At 48.8% G+C, this 8,864-nt stretch overlaps 1 long non-coding RNA gene across 1 annotated transcript; it reads left to right on the top strand.

Annotated features, from left to right (window-relative positions):
* The first annotated feature begins 5,544 nt into the window (after positions 1-5,544).
* Positions 5,545-6,782, top strand: LOC121139118. The gene is made up of 2 exons (XR_005875970.1): positions 5,545-5,995; positions 6,335-6,782. It is a non-coding gene; the product is annotated as an uncharacterized LOC121139118 (long non-coding RNA).
* The last annotated feature ends 2,082 nt before the right edge of the window (positions 6,783-8,864 follow it).

Genomic DNA, 8,864 nt, shown 5'->3' with positions numbered 1-8,864 from the left:
GCAGAAGCATAATGAAGAGTGCATGGTAGAGCGAATCTGTTCCACTTGCTGTGACTGGGAAGGGAGGGAGTGAGAGGGGAGAGGGAGGGGAGGAGAGGGAGGGAGAGAGAGGGGGGGGGGGGAGAGAGAGGGAGAGAGGGGAGAACTAGGCTCCCAATCTCCTGGGGCATACCCCAATGATTCATCTTACCCCACCACTGGATGGGAACAGAGCTTTCAACACACGAACTTTCGGCCTGGGGACTTAAGATCCAACCACAGGGTCTGCAGACATGACTCAGTGTTTAGGAGCCATCAGCCGCTCTTCCAGAGGACCCAGGTTAGATTCCCGGCACCCACATGGTGACTCACAGCCGTCTGTGACTCCAGATCCAGGGGACCCAATGCCCTGCCCTCTTCTTCCCTTTTCCACGGGCACCAGGCGTCGTTCAGGCTAAACACTCATGCACCTTGAACATCGATGACCAGACTGTAGGGTGCTGACTCAGAAACAAAACCTTCCCCAGCATCTGAGAGACCAGGAGCTATTTGCCCTTCAACCCTGCTATCTCTACCTTGAGAAAGACCTTGCTTCTGAAGGAAATTGCTGCAGGGTGGGTGTCCAGCTACTTTGAAGTGGATATACTTAGATTCCCACGAAGCTCACAGGAAGCGAATGAACAAAGTACAGCTGGGGGGGGGGGGATCTTTCGTAACCACCTCGTTCTGAAAACCTCCTTGTTGCAGCCTTCACTCTGCTGACCTCCATCCGACTCTGACACGCCTATTCCGGCTTGGAGGATGGACATTAGGCAGGGGGTGGCAGAGAGCACTAGGCTTCATTGGGGGGGGGAGCGTAGGTTGGGACAGGGAACGCTGAGTTGAGATTGGTGAGCGCTGGGCTGGGAGTCCTGTTTTTGTTCCTCTCTAGTGACATGACGTCAGGTAAACCTCTGAGCCTCTCCGGGGGTTTGTTCTCTCGCCTGTAGAGTGAGGAGAATACTAATACATGACTCATGAGTTTATTGGGAACAAAGTTCTAAATTTAAGTGCTGTGGCTGTTGCAGCGTGAACGCAGGGCCACGGGGTCACACAGCTCTTCAGCAGTCACTGGGTCCCGTCCAATGCCATTTAGTAAGTACTGCTTGGCCGTCACCACATGCCAGTTCCGTTTTGGGGACCCTGCAGTTAGCAGGACATATAAATGTTGTCCTAAGCAATCAATGGGTCTAGGGGGACAACAGAGCACCAATACATGCATCAGGGAGCAAACAATGTAGAAGACCTTGAACGGAGAGACTCCCAACAGAGAGAGAGAGAGAGAGAGAGAAGCAGGGACAGTGAGTGCTGTGTGCACTCGAAATGAGGACATTCTTACCAAATGCGAGGCTCTTGGTGTCCACAAATATAAGCGCGGAATGTGGATGTGTTCGTATTCGTCGTCTTGCCAAGCCCCGAGTCACAATACTTCTGAGCGCGCGTTTCCCCCAGCGCCATTTTGTTCAGCAACCTTATCCCAGCAGCCTCTGACGTGCAGCGCTTCACAGTTTGCAAGACGCTTTTTGCGCATTCTCATTTTGCGCATTCTCTTTTGGCGTTTCCGAGACCGGTGGGGGCTGGTGCCCTGTCTCAGAAGGAAGAGTTAAGCGATTTGATTGGCGTGGCTCTTGCCCCAGATCCTGAATCAAGTCGAGTGTGTCTCCCAGGAGGCCGCATAAACTGTCTGTGCTTTGTTCTTTATGAGATTACTCCCTTGTTAGCAATGGCTCCGCGCGTGCGCGTCCCTGTGAATCTGAGGTCGCCGTTCAAATGGCCATTGGTATCTTGCAAACTTGTCAGGGCATCAGCCTGGGCTCGTTGGCCTTGGGCCACAGGCGTTCAAGTTCTCCAAAGAGAACAGCAAGCACTAGGCGCTCACCCACCACTCCTTCCCTATCTGAACACCCAGGCATCCTGGAAGAGAGAGACAAAGCTTCAAGCAGATAACTCTCAGTGACCACTGGATGTCAGCACTGATCTGTTCTTGATAACCGAACATCTTGATGGGATGGGCAGAGCCCCACTGCACCAGGGTTTCCGAGGGGAACCTTGACCAGAGACAAACTGCACATTAGCTCCATGTTCTAAAAAAACAGTTGGGTTTCTCTGACCCCATCTCTGCAGGCTTCTGTTCTTTCCTCTCTGGACCCGATCTTTAAGAGTAGATGTTATGGTTTGAATATAAAGTGTCATCCACAGGCTTGTGTATTGAATGCTTGGTCCTCAGACAGTGGCACTCTTTTAGGAGTTTGTGGAAACTTCAGGAGGTTGAACCTGACTGTCAGAAGGTTATTCCAGACTTGGCTACTTCCTCTTCTCTGTCTGCTGGCTTCTAGGAGGTGAAGAATCTCCTCATGCTCACGTTGATGTAGAGAGAAGCCTTCCCGCCAGTCTGGTCCCAGAGCCGCATCAGTCCCAAATGAACACACAGGATGCTATATAAATTATGAAGCTGTTGGTCTTACTTGTTTCTTACTGGCTAGTTCTGACTTAAGTATTTACTCCATAATTTCTAATCTAAGCATCTCTGTTACCAGAGACAAAAGTCCAGACTTCTTACCCCTATGGCAGCTACTTGATGACTCTCCTGTGTTTCTCCTTCCCAGAATTCTCCTGGACTCCTAGTCCCACCTATCTTGCTTCCCTATTGGCCAACAGTGCTTTATTGACATATACACAGGACTTCTGCTTCATGTTGACATGGTGTTCTGCCTAAAAGCACATGGAACTAAGGAACCAGAACCAAACTCTCTGGACCTGTGAACTAAGACGATTTCCCAGGCCTTTCCTCATGCAGTCTAAGATTCCACACTTACTCAGATGTCCCCAGACTGGCCATATGAGACTCGCCTCCCCATGCCTCATCTTCTGGGAGGGTTTTCGACTTAGGGCAGCAATGCGGGATGCACATCACCAGGGACTCTGTCCTCATCAACCGTGACCAAGCAGGATGGTGTACACATCAACTGTGGGGTAACTGCTCACTTGGTGAATTCTGACTTAGCCAATGTAGGATCTGGAAAGGTCTCCGGAGTGGATCTGATTGGCTTCATCAAACCACTAGTGGATCACATGGTGGGACTCCCAGGCAGAAGACAGCCCTCTGCTCTCCTGGCTAGTAATAGGTAGAAAGCCCCCATTTCCTCTTCTGTCAAATGTTGAGATCCTGGGTTCCTTCGAGGCCACCCTTCTTTGATGCGCCTTGTTTTTCTGGTAACTTGGGCTTAGGGCATGACCTAAGCAGTCATATTATCTGACTTCACTCATGAGGAGGGCAGGGGCAGAGCCTTGGTTTCCCTGTGTAGAGTGTAGCCTTCCCCCGCCATCCACCTGGACCCTGCCACAGTTGTAGTCCCCAAATAACACACAAGACACTGTATTAATTATGAAGTTGTTGGCTGTTTGCTCTATTTCTTACTGGCTAGCTCTGACTTAAAGTATTTAAACCATAATTGTTAATCTAAGTATTTCTCTTACCGGAGAAAAGGGTCCGGACCTCTTACTCCTGTGGCGGGCTACATTGTGTCTGTCTCTGCCTCTCTTTCCCAGAATCCTCCTTAACTCTTAGTCCCACCTGTCTTGCTTCCCTATTGGCCAACAGTGCTTTATTCAACAACAGATAGGGGACAGATTTACAGAATGGCATCTCCCATCATTCCTGGACAGAGAGGTTAAGTCTTAGGGTACAGACATGGACAGATTCATAGAGAGATTGGGCAATCTTCCAAATTCACAGCCATCTTCAGGCAAACCCTTGATTCCTAGCAAAAGGATTTCATAGGGACACAAGTATGGCAACAATTGTGTGGGTGACTGGTAGATCAGAGGGGAGACATAGGAATGAGGCCAACAAGTTAAGGAAGACCAAGTCACTCTCTCCCTCCCTCCCTCTGATGGGGGAAGTCCTGTGTATATGTCAATAAAGCACTGTTGGCCATTAGGGAAGCAAGATAGGTGGGACTAGGAGTCGAGGAGAATTCTGGGAAGGAAAAACACAGGGAGTCATCATGTAACCGCCATAGGGATAAGAAGCCTGGAAACTTCTCTGGTAAGAGAAATACTTAGATTAACAATTATGGGATAAATACTTAAGTCAGAGCTAGCCGGTAAGAAACAAGCAAGGCCAACAGCTTCATAATTAATATAGCCTCCTGTGTGTTTATTTGGGACTGATGCGGCTCTGGAACCAGGCTGGTGGGAAGGCTTCTCTCTTTAGATCCCTCCTTCCGTGTGTGTGTGTGTGTGTGTGTGTGTGTGTGTGTGTGTGTGTGTGTGTGTGCTGGTCCAGAGTCAGATGCAGAAAGCCATTGTATGTGTTTCTATTGTCCCTCCTTCCCTCTGTCTTTTCTTCTTCTTCTTTTGAGGACTTCCCTTGAGTTGTTAAGCTGTATTTCCGAGGGGTGGGGAGACGGCTTAGTCCCTCCTGTCTGAGTAGAACCTGAGTTTGAGTCCTTAGCACTGACATAAAAGCTGGGTGTGGTCTGTAACTCTAGCTACACCAGAGCTCGGTGGCCCTCTAGTGTAGCCAGTCTGTGAGCTCTGGGTTCAGCGAGAGAATCCTCCTCCCAAAAGAATAAGAGGAAGGCAATAGCAGGAGACATCGGGTATCAACCACTGCCTACCCACACACGTGCACACAGGTGGATGGCGTCGTACACACACACATGCGCCTGTATACAGTGTAACCCACAAGGCACATACGGACACACATGCCCATGCACATATGCACAGATCCATTTCTCAGATTCTCTTAACTGCTGGATGGCAAGCAAGTGGGTGACAGGCATTGAGGCGGATGACAGCAGCCCACCGGCAGCTGTGCAAGTTTTGTCTCATCTCACTATGGAATTGGAGCTTTCTCACGAGGGAATCGCGTCAAGGTCGACAGGGTCTCTCCTTTATGAGACGCCACATGACGGCTCTCGTGCCCAGCTGCTTTCTTTAAAAATAATCCGCAGTAGCGGAACTCCCTGCCACCGTCAGTTTCTGTTCCCCATTATAGATACGACCTTGGTGAATAGTATGTGACACTTCATCTTTCTTCGGGCTTCAACTTTATTTCCCAAAGGAAAGGAAGGAAGAGGGGGAAGAAGGAAAAGAAGGAAAGAAGGATGGAAGGAAGGAAGGAAGGAAGAAAGAAAGAAGTAGCCTATAGTATACATGTATGTATGTGTTAAAGAAACCAAACCCTGGGTGTCAGGAGGATGGTTTAATAATAGGGATTTAGGCAAAGAGCACATTAGGTACCTTTCCTGTAGCTATGACAAAACGCGCCGACAGAACAACTTAAAGAGAGGAAGGGCTTGCCGGGCGTTGGTGGCGCACGCCTTTAATCCCAGGACTCGGGAGGCAGAGGCAGGCGGATCTCTGTGAGTTCGAGGCCGGGCTGGTCCAACAGCCTCCAAAACAATACAGAGAAACCCTGTCTCAAAAAAAAAAAAAAACAGAGAGAGAGAGAGAGAGAGAGAGAGAGAGAGAGAGAGAGAGAGAGAGAAAGTGCTTGTTTTAACTTACAGTTTCACGCGTTCTTGGTTAGGAAAGGCATGGCAAAGGTTGTGATGCTGGGAGCATGTGGCTGGATCTCCTCAAGTCTTGGCAGTAGAGCAAGGAGCAGAGAATGTAGACCAAGGACAGAAGGAGGTGTTAATCCTCCACGCTCTGCCCACCAGTGAGCTGCTACTCCTGCCAGCACGAGCCGTGCCCCAAAGATTCTCCAGCCTCCCCGAACAGCGCTGCCATCCGATGACCCAGTGTTGGACGCGCGAGCCTGTGCAGTGCATCTCAGACATCCGAGTCTGAGGATCACAAGTCTCTCAGCGACGTTGATCAAGTTAGTAGTCGGAGCCTAGAATGCTGTGTTGAGAAGGGTTCCGAGAGTGCCTCGTCCGAGGGGGATGCGATGGATTAGAGACACCTGATGTCTGTCACAGCCCCTCGGCTGTGTGGAAGAGTGGCAAAGGAACCGTTCCTATATAGAGTAAGTTTCCTCCCAACAGAGACCCCGTTTCTTCACAGTATCTGATAACTGGGAAGGCAATTTTAATGAGATTGTTTTTCACTTAACTGTTCTGCCAACTGGGTAAAAAGCAGTGGGGCTAATGCATTATCCTGTTCATGAATTCGTTTTATGTTTACTTGAACAGTTACTAAGTCAGGCTGTGGGAGACTCCCTAAAAGGATGTGACTCTCGGTTTCTTTTCTGTTTTCACATGCTGCCCCCTCACGTGTGATGTGTGGCCTAGCTCCTCTCCCCTTAAATGTGGTCATTCTCGGCGACTTCAATATGGTCATTGTTCGTGACTTGCTTGGCCCACAGGATGCAGCTGACACGATGCCCAGAAATTTCCAGGAGGTCTCAAGCAGGCTCTTAGTCTCTGCCTACATCCCCCTTGAAACCTTTGCATTCTGAGGGCTGATCTGCGGCTCAGGAAACAGCTGCTCTGGAGAGATCATATTGAGAAGACCTGAGGCTGGGGGGAAGGGTAAAGAGGATTCCAGTCCTGCTGTTGTCCCACTGAGGGGCTGGCTATGTGAGAACCTGTCTTGGGACTCTGGCCCAGCTTCTTCTCCAGTGTGAATGCCACCAAGTCATTGACACAAGATGGTGTAAAAACAGTATGACTCCTCGCACAGTCATCGAGGGGAAAGCCTGATGTTGGGAATGAGTAAGTTTTGGGGGTGTTTGTCCCGTAGCAATGTTATGCTTTGTAACCAGAACACTGACCTGGGTTTCGTAGCGTTAAATAAGATCCACTTTTGATCCACATAGGGTATGGTCTTTTGGGAGAGACAGACACGTGAACCGTTAAGCAAAAACGTGGCAAAGCCAAACATGCCAGATTTAATGGTGACCTGCAGGGCAGGAGATGTCTCTACCTAACAGGGTAGGGAAGCAGACTGGAAGGGCTAGTCTGCTTTGTCTTTTGACGTCAATGATTTGGGGCCATTGCATGGAACACAAGAAGTCATTTATTTTTATTTTTTTTACATAAAGGAACATTCAAAATAAGAGAGAAAGGACCCTCACCTCAAGTCTACATTAGATGACTTATCCCTTCAGGGCCATACCAAGTTGAGCCAATCAGGTTTTCCTCTAGCTGAACCAGGTTTTAGAGGCTGCGTGATTGGAACCAAGTCATGATACCAGGAGCCCTTCTTGTGCTGGGCTTCTCAACTTTGGACTTGGGCACTATGGACCTTTGGGCTGGCCCTGTCCTTGCTGGGATGGAAGGTGTGGTCCTGGGTGCCTTGCAGAATGTCCATAGCATCTGTGGGGCTCTGCTCAGTGAACATTTGCAGCATCCAACCACTAATCATGACAGCGTCAGTGTTCCCTGCATGGGGGATGGGGAACAAACTCTCACGGAGAACTACTCCTCTAGAAAGACAGCCCCCAACTTCGTGGGCGATCCTCTCTTGCCCTCATTGAAAGGAGGTAAGCTTTTCTATTTAAGCTGCTCCCAGAACCTCCAATAATCTGAACCAGTGTCCATATCCCAGACCATATGGCATTGAAGGTTGGGATGGAGCTGCTTACACAGCTAGGGATAGGAAGAGTCCGAGGATCAAGAGCTATAGGTGCAGGAAATAGTACCTCATAAGCACCCGTGGTTGTTTTTACTCTTTGGCTCTTTTGGGAGGCCCACCGCTCAGCTCCCAAATAAATACATGGAGGTTTATTCTTTCTTATGAATGGCTTGTTTCTAGCCATCTTTCCTTAGCTTAAATTATCCCATCTCTCTTTTGCCTAGGGATCTCACCTTTCTCTATTTCTGTATATCTTTCCCTTCTTATTCCAGGTGGCTGGTCCTGATGTCCTCCTCTCTTCCTTTTTTTTCTCCCCCATCTCTATTATTCTTCTTCTATTTATTCTCTCTGCCTGCCAGCCCTGCCTACCCCTTCTCCTGTCCAGCTATTGGACATTCAGCTCTTTATTAGACCAACCAGGTGTTTTGGACAGGCAAAGTAACACAGCTTCACAGAGTTAAACAAATGCAACATAAGAGAATGCAGCACACCTTTACATCATTAAACAAATGTTCCACAGCATAAGCAAATGTAACACATCTTTGACTAATATTCTACAACAGGGTCCCTGGAAATGAATGACAGTACTTGCCACAGGACCAAAGGTCTCTCACCCTCTTTCACCATCCCTGGGTGGAAAAAAAAAGTGTCTTTCTTACTGCCCCAGGGACTCTAAAGAATGAAATTCTAGAGGAGACTGACTCCTCTTGAGGAGCCCATTGTTTCTAGAGTCTAGCCCTTTTGTTTCACAGACAAAAGAAAACAAAGACATGAAGACACATTTTGAATCACGCTGGATCTCACATGAGGACAAAATGGGAACCTCTGATTTGAGTGGGTTGGGTGACAACTCTCCATCACCCACTGTGCATGTGTGAAGATGTGTGTGGGTACCCTCAGGCCACGGGTATGTTATGAGGGAGATCTGAGTGTTTGCAGGTGGCCAAGTGTAGGTCTTTCTCTCTTTCAGACTGGGCCCCTCTCTCTCCAGCTTCTAGTTCCATGTTTCTTGCTACTGCCCAGGAACAGATTTTTCTCTTTGTCTCAAATTGAAGTTCTACAGGAGATGGTCAGGTTGGCTCAAATTCTGATACAGGACTGGATTTGGGTTCTTGGACAGCTATAAACACTGCCTTGAGGACTGTATCCATTCCCAGTCGAGTGAGGGACAAAGGCATGGTGAATCTTTGGAGGAGGGAGAATCTCAGAAGAGGTTTCATAGCTACTTCAGAAAGGGATGTGTCTGGTCCCAACAAGGAATGTGGGAGTTAGAACTATATGGTGCTGCTGTTGACAGCTACAAGCTGGTCTTGGACCTA

Source organism: Mesocricetus auratus, unplaced genomic scaffold (assembly GCF_017639785.1).
Source record: "Mesocricetus auratus isolate SY011 unplaced genomic scaffold, BCM_Maur_2.0 Super-Scaffold_4256, whole genome shotgun sequence".
Taxonomy (NCBI): Eukaryota; Metazoa; Chordata; class Mammalia; order Rodentia; family Cricetidae; genus Mesocricetus; species Mesocricetus auratus.
The sequence above is the reverse complement of the archived record's forward strand: the minus strand, read 5'-3'. Positions and strand labels throughout refer to the sequence as shown.